General features: G+C 34.0%; 1 protein-coding gene across 2 annotated transcripts in view; it reads right to left on the bottom strand.

Moving 5' to 3' along the window:
* Positions 1 to 13,824, bottom strand: part of LOC106673401 (SCY1-like protein 2) — a 456,897-nt gene that overhangs the window by 35,948 nt on the left and 407,125 nt on the right. The gene's annotated exons all lie outside the window — the stretch shown is intronic.

Consider the following 13,824-nt stretch of genomic DNA (forward strand, 5'->3'; position numbering starts at 1 on the left):
TCAAAACGTTTAATGATTTTCTGCAGAACATGAGAAAAATCGGCTGTTATTATTGATGATAATATTGATCACAACATTTCTTATTCTGACTTCACATTCAGAAACGAAAGTTCATCCAGGAATAAGGCAAATAAAATTGAGTTTAAATTACGACAACTTATAATTTAAGGTATGCTTAACCTTAAAACTCAGAACGCCCTTTCGTCCACTCAAACTCACAGCAGCCGCTAAAACGGAAGAAGGATTTTATAACGATTCGAACTTTAGCGGAGAACCCTGCAAGTTCAGTACGGCCGGGTTAATAGCTTTCCTGTCTGCAAAAAAACAGTAAATTTTTGACCAGGTTTGTCCACCTCAACGGAGCAGCACATCCTAAAATATTTTTCCAATAGGCAGGAGATTCCCCTTATAATTAAATAATTACTTCATTTACATCTCTATTCTTGAATAAAGGGACGATAATTGATTTTCCGAATGCAAGAGGAGTTTAAAATATCGTAGATTGAGGTAAAAAACATGAAAATTTGTTTTCAAAACTTCTGGGACATGCAATATTCATGCGCTATACAGTCTGGACATGGAGATTTTTAGAATTTTTAGGCTTGCGAGTCCTGTTTTTATTTCAGAAAGGGTCATCAATATACGAATCCAATTTTTCCGGTTCTACATAATAAATAGAGACTTTTTCGGTTGTAAAAGGGCTCATAATGGTTTTAAAAAGTGAAGACCAATAACCCAAAAATTATTATTACCACAGTTGAATTTATTCTTTTCTAAACGTACTAATTGGCTTCTTATTAAAAATTATACATTCATATCCCTGATATAAGAAACCGAATTACTTACAATTGAGCTTTGTTTACAAAGCACGGGCGTCCCGAGGGTTCATATAACCTCCTAGATGAAATACCCTCTCAAAAACAAAGAAAAATACCACATTAAAATTGATTATAAATAAATTTAAGAGTTACGTAAAATTAATGTAAAACGCTACGAAAAATAAAAGATTTTTTCCTTTTAATTTGTTTTGAGTTTATAGATTAGAGTAAACCCGCAATACTTTACGGTATTAATAAACTGTTTACTTCTAACGCCTTGAACTTATTTGTAGTAGATGTAAAATCGTCATTAGGAGTAGGGTAGGGATAGGGATAAAAGAGGCGGCCTCAAGACCTTCCGCACCTCGACCTAAGTAGATCTAATGTGCTCCTGGTTTTTTTTATAACTGACTGGCCAGCTTTAGGTTGTCAATCAACCTCCGTAGTCTTACAAGCGGCTCCTTAGAGTAGGATTGTGCTTTGGGTTTTTCTTCTCATAGTTGCAAGATGTGAACTTGTACAGACCTTCGCAATACCATGGAATATTTTTAGCTGTCTCCTCTTCCTGGCAGTATCTGCACAGTATTTCTTCTGTCTGTACACTTACTCGGTGCATTGCTTTCTTAAGTGGCAGTGCCCTGTCAAAAGTCAAACCGGAATCTTGGTTCGGTTGCGGTTGCCTTCCAGTAATTCCATTGTATGTTTTACAGATGGCCTTCTATGAATCTCTTCGCGTGCCTCAGGCCTGTGATATTGTTCCACTAGGTTTTGGACTAATTAAGGATCCAATTTAAGATGTATGCTCTTTTATGGCAGATGCTAAGCCACAGTACGGTTCAGGACCTAGTCAGTCCATGTTGGCCCTCCACTTTGGCCACCATAACCTTTTCAATGTCTCTATGCCACGAATGCCCAGGGAAAAATCGTCATAAACAAACTGTTAAATTCTATCCATGTCTGATAACATGTGCACATATGTAAAAGGTTTTGATTCTACATAAAAAAATTGGATTATTACGAAACCAATGTAACATTTTTAGTAAGCAAATTATTGGAATAAAGAATGAAATAAACAAAATAAGAATTTTTTTCTAATTTTTTTGCTACAAATTTGTTATTTTTTGACAATTTTTTATTCTGTCAAGTAACCTTTTTACTTCTGATATGCCCACAAATGAGAATGCACATTCCGCCACACTCGCAGATGACACCACCATATTAACAAGTCATCCCTCTTGTACTGAAGTTTCACTTATGTTACCAAACCACATATCAACAATTGAAAAATGGAGCTATCTTTGGAAAACGAACTTTAAACCTTCAAAGTCACAACATATCACTCACCATTACACGCCGTCGTCCTAGAATATATTTATACAATGAACCTGTTCCTCAATCCGACAAAGTTAAATATTTATAACTTACATTTCATACGAGACTAACTTCAAATCGACAAATTTTGATTAAAACACAGACAGTCAAAAACGATTTAAAAGTCTTTATTACCTACTTAACCGACAATCAAAATTACCATTAAAATCAAAACTTTCGAAATGCACATACCTACTCAAATGTACTTGGACGTATGGGTGCCAAGTTTATGGATTGGCCAAATATTCCAATATCCAAAGATTGCAAAGTTTTCAATCCAAAATTATAAGAATATTCACTAGTTTCGTAGTCCGCTTGACCAATTAATATTTTTCAATTAATTAAGGTTTTTAGTTGAGATAAAGAAGTCAGTGTCACGAATGGGATTCGAACCCATGATCTTCGGCAAAATACGCTACTGCTCTACCACTTGAGCTATCGTGACCTCGATCCACTCGGACACAACTTCCCATCTCAACCCCCACCTTTTGAATTTTCCCTCCTTTAGAAAACGACTGATTAAATAAAGGCTTAAAATTTGTCTCAAGGACAGAATTAAGTAGAAAAAAAACTACCTTCACTTGGTTCATCAATAGATTATAGTAAAGGAAATACAAATATAAAATATAAATGTGCTGATGTAATTAAATAAAATTTGGTAAAATGATTAATTAATTAGGTCTATTGATAAAAAGGCAACAAGTAACAACAAGGTTATTTTAAAAGCCAATAAAGGAATAGTATAGTATCACAATTATTATGGTTTTTAGTTGAGATAAAGAAGTCAGTGTCACGAATGGGATTCGAACCCACGATCTTCGGCTAGATACTACTACCCATCTCAACCCCACCTTTTGAATATTCAAAAGGAGGGGTAGAGATGGGAAGTTAGTGTCCGAGTGGATCGAGGTCACGATATCTCAAGTGGTAGAGCAGCGGTGTATCTAGCCGAGGATTGTGGGTTCGAATCCCGCTCGTGACACTGACTTTTTTATCTCAACTAACAACCTTAATTAATTGAATTATAAGAATAATTGTTTCTGCCACTTTTTACGTAAACAATAACCCACTTCACAGAGATCTTCACTATCAAAATGTTTTTTTCATTTGTCAAAACATATTACAGACGTTTTAGTAGTAAATTATAAAATCACACTAACACACAAATTGGATTACTCCGTTTTCCACAATTACCGCGTAAAAATATGGATAAGAGACCTCTTAAACGATTAAAATCATTTTATTTATCCAGAGCGGTTGTCAATGGGTAGATTTCTCTATTACGACCATAATGCTACAATCATAAATTAAAATCCAATATGCTCGTTGTATATAATACGTTACAACAGTAGATAAAAATAAATGGAGTTGATACAAATAAATGAAAGAAAAAAAATCCAATTGCTTCATTGATTTTACCGTAAAAATCCTGTAAAGTACAAACTATTTGAAATTTAATAGTTGTAATGGTCCTAATGAACCGGATGTATTTTTTGTTTAAACAACGGTAAACAGAAAAACATTACTTTTTTTCGGATAACATTATCTGTTCAAGAGAAATTCAGCCGACCCATCTAAAAAGGACAGCAATTGTAATTGTAAAACGTCTCCTCTTTCTGCGCTTTTGTCAGATTAACTACTAGAGATGGAAAATACCAAAGAACGGCAGGCATACCAAAACAGCGGTAGACCTATACCGTCATATGTATCAACTGCCAGACTTTACGACAAAATTATTGATTGAATAGCTGGAGTTTTTGTTCTTTTTTTACGAGGGTATTTTTCAACTTTGAGCGTGATACTTTTGAAAAAAAAAATGTATTAGCAAGTATGTCAAGGCCTTTACGTTACAGTCATGATACAAGGGTTTGTAACGCCGTTCAACATCGAGTCCTACGTATCTATGTCAGCACGTATCAGTATGTCTGCACGGTGACTTTCAAATTACAAAAGTGATTTTGAGGTTATTTCTTTCGTTCATTTTAGTTCTCCGTTTATGGCACCTGTCTCCAAACATTGTAGGATGGTTTGCAGATGGAAGCATAAGACGGATCGTTTGATTGAAAAGAGAAGAGAGCCGTTCGTTTCATACTTGACTGTGTTTCTTGTAATGGAAATGTTGATTACGTGCATTGTAAAAATACCGAGCCAAGTTCTATTCGTTCAAGAACTCCCGCTTTGATTAAAATAGAAAAGAAAAAGGATATGCCTCATAGTATATCCTAATATGTACTAGGAATTATTCTTGAGTTTCTACGGTAAAATTATTTCCCATAACCGCGTGATTATGATTTAAAAATATTTCCTCGGTGATTTTCTTCTTCAATACTGGTACTCTTCTGTTACAATACAGCTGACAATACTTTCCCTCACCATAAGGTGCCCGGTTCTTATTATATTAAAAATTGTGCCAATTTAGCATTTTTAACATATGTAGAAATGTTAGTATTCGCTATTTAGAAATGTGTGACGTGTTTAACATAGTACAAAATTTTCTGAACAAATTTAAACAGACTTTATCCCTGGTTTTTTTTTAAATTAAATTATAATCTGTAGTGACCGTTAGTTAATGGTCATTTGAAGATCGTGAGTGTGTCGTAGGTTTTAGAAAATTTCTTTATCGTGCCAACGTTTCGATCTTTATTAAGATCATCTTCAGGGCCTGGGATTTATAAACATTGTTTAAATTTTACAAATACATTTAGGATGTGAAAAAAATATAAAAAAATATCGATAACATATATCATCATCACATCATACAAAACATATAAAACAATCATCACATTCCACGAATTAAACATTTCTACATAGTCTAATTCTTCAATAATTTGGCTTTCCTTTCTCTAATTATCCCCGTCTATATAATTCTGAAAGGATAATCTGGCCGACCCATTACCATTTTTTTTCCATTGTCGGCTCCTTTTACCTCAAAGAAGCCGACTCCTCATATAAAAATGTCTTTCTATCCCGACTTCCTTCCCCACCCCTTAAAAATCCAACGTATATACATAAAACATCAATATCTCACTGGTACTCTCAACACGATACACAAGAATGACACATACAGGGTGAGTCATTTTTTGACGCACCATTGGAAAATCAACGTGGGTGCGTTTAAATCTGACTCAAGTCCTATTTCCTTTGATTAATACGTTAATAAAAGAAAGTGAGTCAATTTTCGGTGCACCATAGGAAAATCAACTTTGGTGCTTCTAATTATGACTCGGCACATTTTATTTTGTTAGTCTCGTACCAATAAATAGGCGAGTCACTTTTCGATGCACCATTCGTTACAAATTAGTTTTAGTAGGTTGGAAGAAAAATAAACAAAACCAATATTATTAAAAGATTATTTAAACAGAATGTAAAAAGAAATAAAAAAATTTTCACAAATTAATTTGATGAAGGTTTAAGAGTAGTTTTTTCTGGTAAAGTAAAAAAATTAAATAAATATAACAATCTCCTTTGTTAGCAAACCAAAAATGTTCAAAATCATTATAATAATTGTTCGAACAGACCTCCATTTTCCACCAGTCTATCGTAAAACGATGATCAGACGAAAAAAAACTCTATTTTTGTGAAGAATTTTTTTTAAAATTTTTGGATTGTGTTTCATTAATGTTTTAATAATGTTGGTTTTGTTTATTTTCCTTCCAACCTACTAAAACTAATTTCTAACGAATGGTGCGTCGAAAAGTGACTCGACTATTTTTTGGTACGAGACTAACCAAATAAAATGTGCCGAGTCATAATTAGACTCACCAAAGTTAATTTTCCTATGGTGGGTCAAAAAATGACAGCCTGTATACACAGAAGACAAACACTTTGAGTGAGTACAAATACTTTGATTGAATCTATAGTTTCTAGCATTGTATAAATTAATTTTCTTTTTCGCATCCTATATCTATTTGTAAAATTTAAATAATCTCTATAAATCCCAGACACTGAAGATGATCTCAATAGAGATCGAAACGTTGGCACGAGAAAGAAAATACATTTCCAAAACCTACATCACACCAGACCGCATCTCACGATCTCCTAATAATCATTAAATTATAATATTGTGAGAATTACTTATTTAGGAAGATTTGGGATTGAAAAGGAAACCGCTTTTTATTATTATTATTATGTAAAAGTGTATTGGTTTTAAAATAAAAAAACTATGCATTAAAAACGTGTTTTTTAGTGACTTGTTGGTCCATAATTTGGTAAAAGCGTGATGTGTGGTCAAGAATGAGGTAGTTTAGAAAAACACCTTTTTCATTATTTTGTCGACGTTTCGTCCTTTATTCGGATCATCTTCAGGGCCTGGGTAAATTACAAAATATGTTGATCGGAAAGAATACAATTAAGATGTAAATATAAATTTTGAACCAAGTATTTCAAAGTCGAATAATATGTGGTCTTTTCTCGTGGTGTCATATTGGTTGTGTGTGAAAGTGTTGTGAAGCGTGATTTTGTATTCTGCTGTTTTTAAATGATTGTGACATGGTGGGGGATTTTTGTAATTTACCCAGCCTTTTAAGGTGACCTGAATATAAGTCAAACCATCGGCAATAAGATGAAAAAGTTGTTTTTTGTAAACTACCTCATTCTTGACCACTCATCACGATTTCAACAACTTATCAACAATCTTGCCCGAACCGTAGATGGCGATTTGTGAACTGCTGCTATCCATCACCCTACAAATAGTTTCATCCAAACAATTTTGTTTATTGATAATATTTATATCCCAGATTTAATGACTCCTAAAAATGGACGATGTTTTAGTGTTTAATTACGTATGGCTCATTTGAGCTATGTTTACAAAAGAAGGAATTGTTTTCAACTACAATAATTACCAACAACAATAATTGATGTAATAAATGTTACATAATATTATGCTCAAACTATTATGTTAAGCTTGTAACGAGAGTGTTTCTGATTTCAAAGGAAATCTTCAATATATTCACCGTTGAAAGGCTGGGATTGATGCTCTAAAAGCCTCCTTTGCAATACATCCGTCGCGTTTAAAAGGAAGAGGTTCAGGGGAGCTTTGGGGGTGAAAAATATGTGAAGTATACAACTTTTCCTACGGCGCGGTCAGTGTCATACAATAATTTTAGTTCTCTGAGATGAATTATGTATGAGAACGATCGATGTTAAGCCGAAACTCAGATCGGTCAGAAATCCGAAGTAAACCAATTATGAATTACAAGATTGTATTTGATTCACTATTTTCGTGGTCCGCTTGACCAATTAACACATGACAATTAATTAAGGTTTTTAGTTGAGATGAAAAAAAGTTAATGGCACGAGAGGGATTGGAACCCACGACCTTTGGCTAGATACGCCGCTGCTATACCACCCGAGCTATCGTGACCTCGATCAACTCGGACACCACTTCCCATCACAACCCCACCTTAAGAGTTTTCCCTCCTTTTGCCATTTTTCATCTCAATTTTTCATTGAGCCATTTCAATCCCTCTCGTGCCATTAACTTTTTTTTTTCATCTCAACTAAAAACCTTAATTAATTATATTTGATGCTTCTGTTAACTGAAACAACGATAAATACTGCTAACGAGAAGAAATCTTGAAGCTGGTTTCGTTGAGTTTATCTTTAATCATAATTTCACTAATTTCGTGGTCTGCTTGACCAATTAATATATTACAATTAATTAAGGTTTTAGTTGAGATTGAAAAATGGCAAAAAGGAGGGAAAATTCAAAAGGTGTGGTTGAGATGGGAAGTTAGTGTCCGAGTGGATCGAGGTCACGATAGCTCAAGTGGTAGAGCAGCGGCGTATCTAGCCGAAGATCGTGGGTTCGAATCCCGCTCGTGCCATTGGCTTTTTATCACTAAAAACCTCAATTAATTTAATCATAATCTTTCTATTAGGTGCTTTTTTCACTTAATTTTTATATCGGAGTGTATTATTCTCAAAATCTTTGGCAAACTCCGCCTGTAACTTCGACAATCTATTGTATGTCATCCTGTAAAAATAACTAATAAAATTAAAAAAGGACAGCGGCAGCTAGGAGTTAGGGTGATATGCTCTCAGATTATAGTCCCCGAAGTCCTAGCTCAATTCCCACCGTTGACTAGCGCTTTTTTCAAGCTCCCCTTCCCTCATTTCAAAAAATGACAATATAATTTTACTCCTTCAAGTAATTTTATTAAATATTGTCTTATGCTTTGTTGTACATGTATGTCAAGTATATCATATACTTAAATATAAAGTTATTAAAATATGTTTTCTGGTCAAATAGGAAAAACATGTTATTAGAAAAACAATTCTAATTCATTGTAAGCACTCTGCCGATAAATAAATGCAATTTTACTGGATTCTTCTGGTGTATTTATTTTCTTACCGATTTAAAATATTTGTAGCACCTCTGAATTGTATTGAAAGTTAACGTTACTAAAATTCATATGTCCATTTCGTAGTCATAATTGACCGTATTAATTATTTAAATTAATTATTTTTTTAACCCACGGTTGAAATGAAAATGCTAGTTTCACGAGTGAAGTCACGATAATTGAAGTGGTTAGTGCATGGCCGTATTTAGCCGAAAGTCGTGCGTTCGAATTCCGTTGGTGACACTAGTTTTTTTTCATCTCAACCAAGCTTTAGATAAAAAGTATAGTTATTATAATTATTGGAAAGCTGAATATCTTTGCTTTCAGAATATTATATTTTGAAAATCTTGGTGAAAATGAGCTGAAACACAAAAAAGCTCTCTCTCTATCTCTCTCTCTTTATATATAGCCTTTTTTTTTTTTTTTTTTTTTTTTTTTTTTACTTACTTATACACTTTTTAAATACTTTTGCTAGGTCCAGGCTAATTTTGTTGTTTGCATCGAATACAAATTTTTGGATAAAAAAAAAAAATATCGGTTTCTCTTAAAATTAACACCTTCCTATGTCAATTTTTTGAAATAAAAAAGGTGAAAATTTTTGAAATAATTTCACGGATCTAACCTAATAAACTGCATTTAACGCCCTAAACAAATGACATTTACTGATATTTAAAAACGTTGAACAACGAAGGCCAAAATCAAATTTTAAAAAATTATGTCAAATATTTTTACTTTCTTCCGAAATACTTTGCGGCGTCAGTGACCGCAACGGATTAGGTGCTGACACGGCGATCTTGACTGAAAGGTAAAGGTCCCGGGTTCGAATCCAGCGGCCCTGCCTTCAAACCAGTCATACTTTCAAAGGGCTTTTTTTTTCAAAAACTCCGAGGACCTATGCAGTTGGGAATCCACGTTAAAAAAATAAATCAAACATCATTTTTTGTAGAATAACATAGAATAACATAGAAAAACATAACATTTTATATTTTTTATTTAACATAATTTATTTGATTGAAAAATATAATATTGAAGTTTACATTAATTATATATGATTGTCTCATTTGTTTTATCATATGATATGTTTATACCTAAACCAATTTTGTATAGATAATATATTACTTTAAGGTCAGATTAATAAGTTTTGTGTTTGGTTGAATTTCGGAGGAAAGATTACCCAAAAATTGTCGATACTGTTGCTGGTATGACTCCAGTATTGCTATTGTTAAATTCACTAGTTTTCGTGGTCCGCTTTACGAATTAATATCTTTCAATTAATTAAGGATTTTAATTGAGATAAAAAAGCCAGTGTCATGAGCGAAAAATGTCAAAATGGAGGGAAAATTCAAAAGGTGGGTTTGAGATGGGAAGTTAGTGTCCGAGTTGATCGAAGTCACGATAGCTCGGGTGGTAGAGCAGCGGCGTATCTAGCCGAAGATCGTGGGTTCGAATCCCGCTCGTGCCATTAACTTTTTTTATCTCAACTAAAAACATTGCTTATTCACTAGTTTCAATTAATTAATCTTTTCATTTCAACCAAACCCATACATAAAAAGATTAATTAATTGAAAGAAGTAATTTGGTCAATCGACCACGAAATATAATAGAATTAATCACTATCCTACATCACACATTGGTGAAACCATGTTGTACCAGAATGCTTTCTGTCTGATTTGAGGTTTTTTGCTAATTTCCTGATTAGATAACTTAAGCCTCAATGTCATTGAGAAAAAAAAGGGTTGCAATTGAAAGAAGAAGAACAGGAAACACTAGGTAAGAGAAAGGTTAATATTTGGAGAACGGGATAGTGTCATTATTTCAAAGCTCGACAAAGAAACTAAGTTTTTAAAAAAAATTAATATGATTTATTATTCAGAAATCGTGTGATGCGGTCTGGTGTTGAGGCACTCTTAACACGACACGCAAGAATGGTACAATACACAGAAGACAAACACTTTGAGCCCTGAAGATGATCTCAATAAAGATCGAAACGTTGTCACGATAAAGCAAATGTTTTTCTGAAACCTACATCACACCAGACCGCATCTCGCGATTTCTGAATAATTATCGATTAAAGGTCACTAATCACCACACATATATGATTTATATTTTTAATCGTCCTCATTACTGATTTGTGTCATGTCCGATTTTTTATTGACTTGTCAGAACAGTTTGAACATATAAATATAATAAATGTCTACACAGATTTTGTAAAAGTGATATTTGTCACGGTGAAGGGCTGTCAACAGGGTTTGTTTGTAGGAAGAGAACTGAAAACATTTGCCACGAAAATAGAACGGTCAATACTTCGTTTCTTCTGTTTTGTAATATTTATTAATAATTTCTGTTTCCATCCTGTAATTGAAAACTGCAGATGGGGCTGAATGTTTTCGCCGGTGGTTTATTTTTGACCCCCAAGTTTGATTGTTGTTTGCCGTTCCGACCAGTCGTCTCGCCGTGAAGTTTGAAACGGCTCGAGTCCCTTCCATAATCAAATAGAAAATTCAGCCGAGATGGTTGGCAAACAAACGTCAGGAAAACCGGTTCTACAATAGAAGCAATATTTGCCTTTGTACTCGTTGAGACCGTATTATCTTCCCTAACCCTACTGTTCAAAAGTAAAGAGATTTTTGTATATAAAAAAATACATTTTGAATGAATAACCGGGTGTTAAATATGTTTTTTTTCGGGCGTTACAAAACATTCCAATTAGAGGGAAATGTACATTTAAACTTACAATAATGACTTCTGTTTTATTCACGGTAAATGAAAAACGTTTTTTGGCTCATGCTATTGTATAATAGCCCGTTTTAAATTTTCAGCTTTGTTACCTAATTAATATAGAATGGCATTGTGTATTACTCATAACAAAACTCAGTTTGATAAAGTCGCTTTATTGTTACTAAACAATTTTACTCTAAAATTTTACCAGTAAAGTTTCGACATAAACAAATCGTTATATTTTATCATCGCTTTTAACCTTAAACACACAACAAACAATAATAAAAACGATGTGCATACTCTTATGTTTGGAATGAAAGGCGATTTTAATGTGTAATTAGTATCTGACATAAATTTAGGACAGTTTTTGCTAAAAGTGAACATATTTGACAACTTGGGATCATTCAAACGCTGAAAACCCCAAAAACAAAAAAATGATCAAAGGTTCATTTTTCAAAATTAGAAATATCGACAACTTTTTCACTCAAGAACACTCTGGATCACGGTATGGTCTTGAAGAAGAAAGCAAATTCAATTGCTACTGCCAAGCTTTTGACCTATTTTATGGTTTTCTTGAAAACCGTCTGACGATTTCTTTGCAATAATGGAAATTGCGTCTTCAAGGAAATTTGAGATCGCCTGTAATACAATTAAATATATCAATATATATGTGAGGTTGTTTTGCTCTGATGATGACCTTCAAATAAGTCGAAAACTTGGCAGTAGAAACTGAATTAGTTTTCTTCTTCAAGACCCTACCGTGATCCAGAGTGTTCTTGAGTGAACAAGTGGTCGATATTTCTAATTTTGAAAAATGAACCTTTGATCATTTTTCAATAGTTCAATTAAACCATTTATTCCATTTCAAACTATAAAAATTTAAAAGATAAAGGAACTGGAATAATGAAATACCCAGTCTTAATCCATCAAAAGCACTGACGAACAAAGATAAAGCTGACTCCATGACCTTATAAAACAGACTTTTCTTCATAAAAATCACGCAGACACACTCACAATAACGAAATGCTTAAACGCAACTTGAAAATCCCGATGGCGAGGATAGGCCAGCATGATCGATTATGACCAGAAAACAGGTTTATCATCGCAGACCACACGAAGAAAACTCATAACTTTCCCAAGTTGTTCCAGGTCTGTCTTCTCCGACATTTTTCCATGAAGACTTTGTACTTTTACCCATCTTTCCACGTCGAACCTAGCTATGTGCCCAATCGAGTTCCGTTTTTATGTCACGGTGGTTTATGCAGAAACGCAAAGTTAAAACAAAAGTTTCATTTTTATATTTTTACTACGTATGAGTACCGTTGATTCACAGCTCCTTATTTTATGTTTCGTATCTTTGTTGGTTTGTGGTAAGCTTTATTGTGTTTTTATTTCAGACTGACCCAGCCTGACTACCGTCTGACTGACGTAAGTAGATTCAAGTATCGGCGAAGTTCGTTTTGTTTCATGTTTAAAAAAACGAGTTATTAATAATGAATTAATTAATAAGAAATTAACATTAGGAACTTTAAATCCATTATATTTAGTGGTCTGATTGACCAAATTACTTCTTTCAATTAATATTCCTTTTTATGTAAGATCTTGGTTGAAATTAAAAAGATAGTGTCGCAAGCGGGAGGTTGTGGGTTCGAATCCCGCTCGTGACACTAACTTTTTCATTTCAACCAAGATCTTACATAAAAAGAATACATTTTGAACTGGCACACGGGCACTACTGGGTCTGTTCACCCAGTGTTGTTTTTGTTTGAGTTATTCAAACGCGTTTCGGCATTACGCCATCTTCAGTGAAAAACTGTCTGTTGTGTGGTCTGAGTAGGGTTTATATAGTATTGCGTCCGTCGCTTGTCGCTGGGGGCGTTGCGTTAGGGGGCGTGGTCTCCATGCTCGTTGGTCGGTCTTGGTGGCGGTTATTTCCATTGTCAGTTATTATTTGTGCGTTGTTGGTTTTTTGTTTTTTCCTGGTGTTGGTTGCGATGTTTTGTTCTTCTGAACGTTTTCGTTTTTTGTTATGAAGTGTTTTTAGTTGTGAGTGATTGTGAGTTTGTTTGTGCGTTTATAAGTTTTCCGTCTTTAAGTGTTATTTGTTTGTATATCTCGAGGTTCTCCAATATGTTTAGTTTTCGTCCTTTTTGTGCGTTGTGTATTAATGCCATGCTTGTTTCTATTGTGTTTGGTTCGTAGTTGTAGTGTATTAAGTGTGCGGCGTAATTTGATTTTCCGTCATTGTCTCTGAAATAACCGCCACCAAGACCGACCAACGAGCACGGAGACCACGACCCCAAACGCAACGCCCCCAGCGACAAGCGTCGGACGCAATACTATATAAACCCTACTCAGACTACATAACAGTCAGTTTTTCACTGAAGATGGCGTAATGCCGAAACGCGTTTGAATAACTCAAACAAAAAACCCGCGAGTGAAGACAGACCCAGTAGTGCCCGTGTGCCAGTTCAACATGAGTTCGCCAACTCGCAGGCCAAAACCCCATCATCTACTATAAAAAGAATAATTAATTAGAAACATTTATTTTTTTATTTTTAAAATTTAATTAAAAT

Source organism: Cimex lectularius, unplaced genomic scaffold, assembly GCF_000648675.2.
Source record: "Cimex lectularius strain Harlan isolate CLEC.00 unplaced genomic scaffold, Clec_2.1 scaffold123, whole genome shotgun sequence".
In the NCBI taxonomy this organism is placed as follows: Eukaryota; Metazoa; Arthropoda; class Insecta; order Hemiptera; family Cimicidae; genus Cimex; species Cimex lectularius.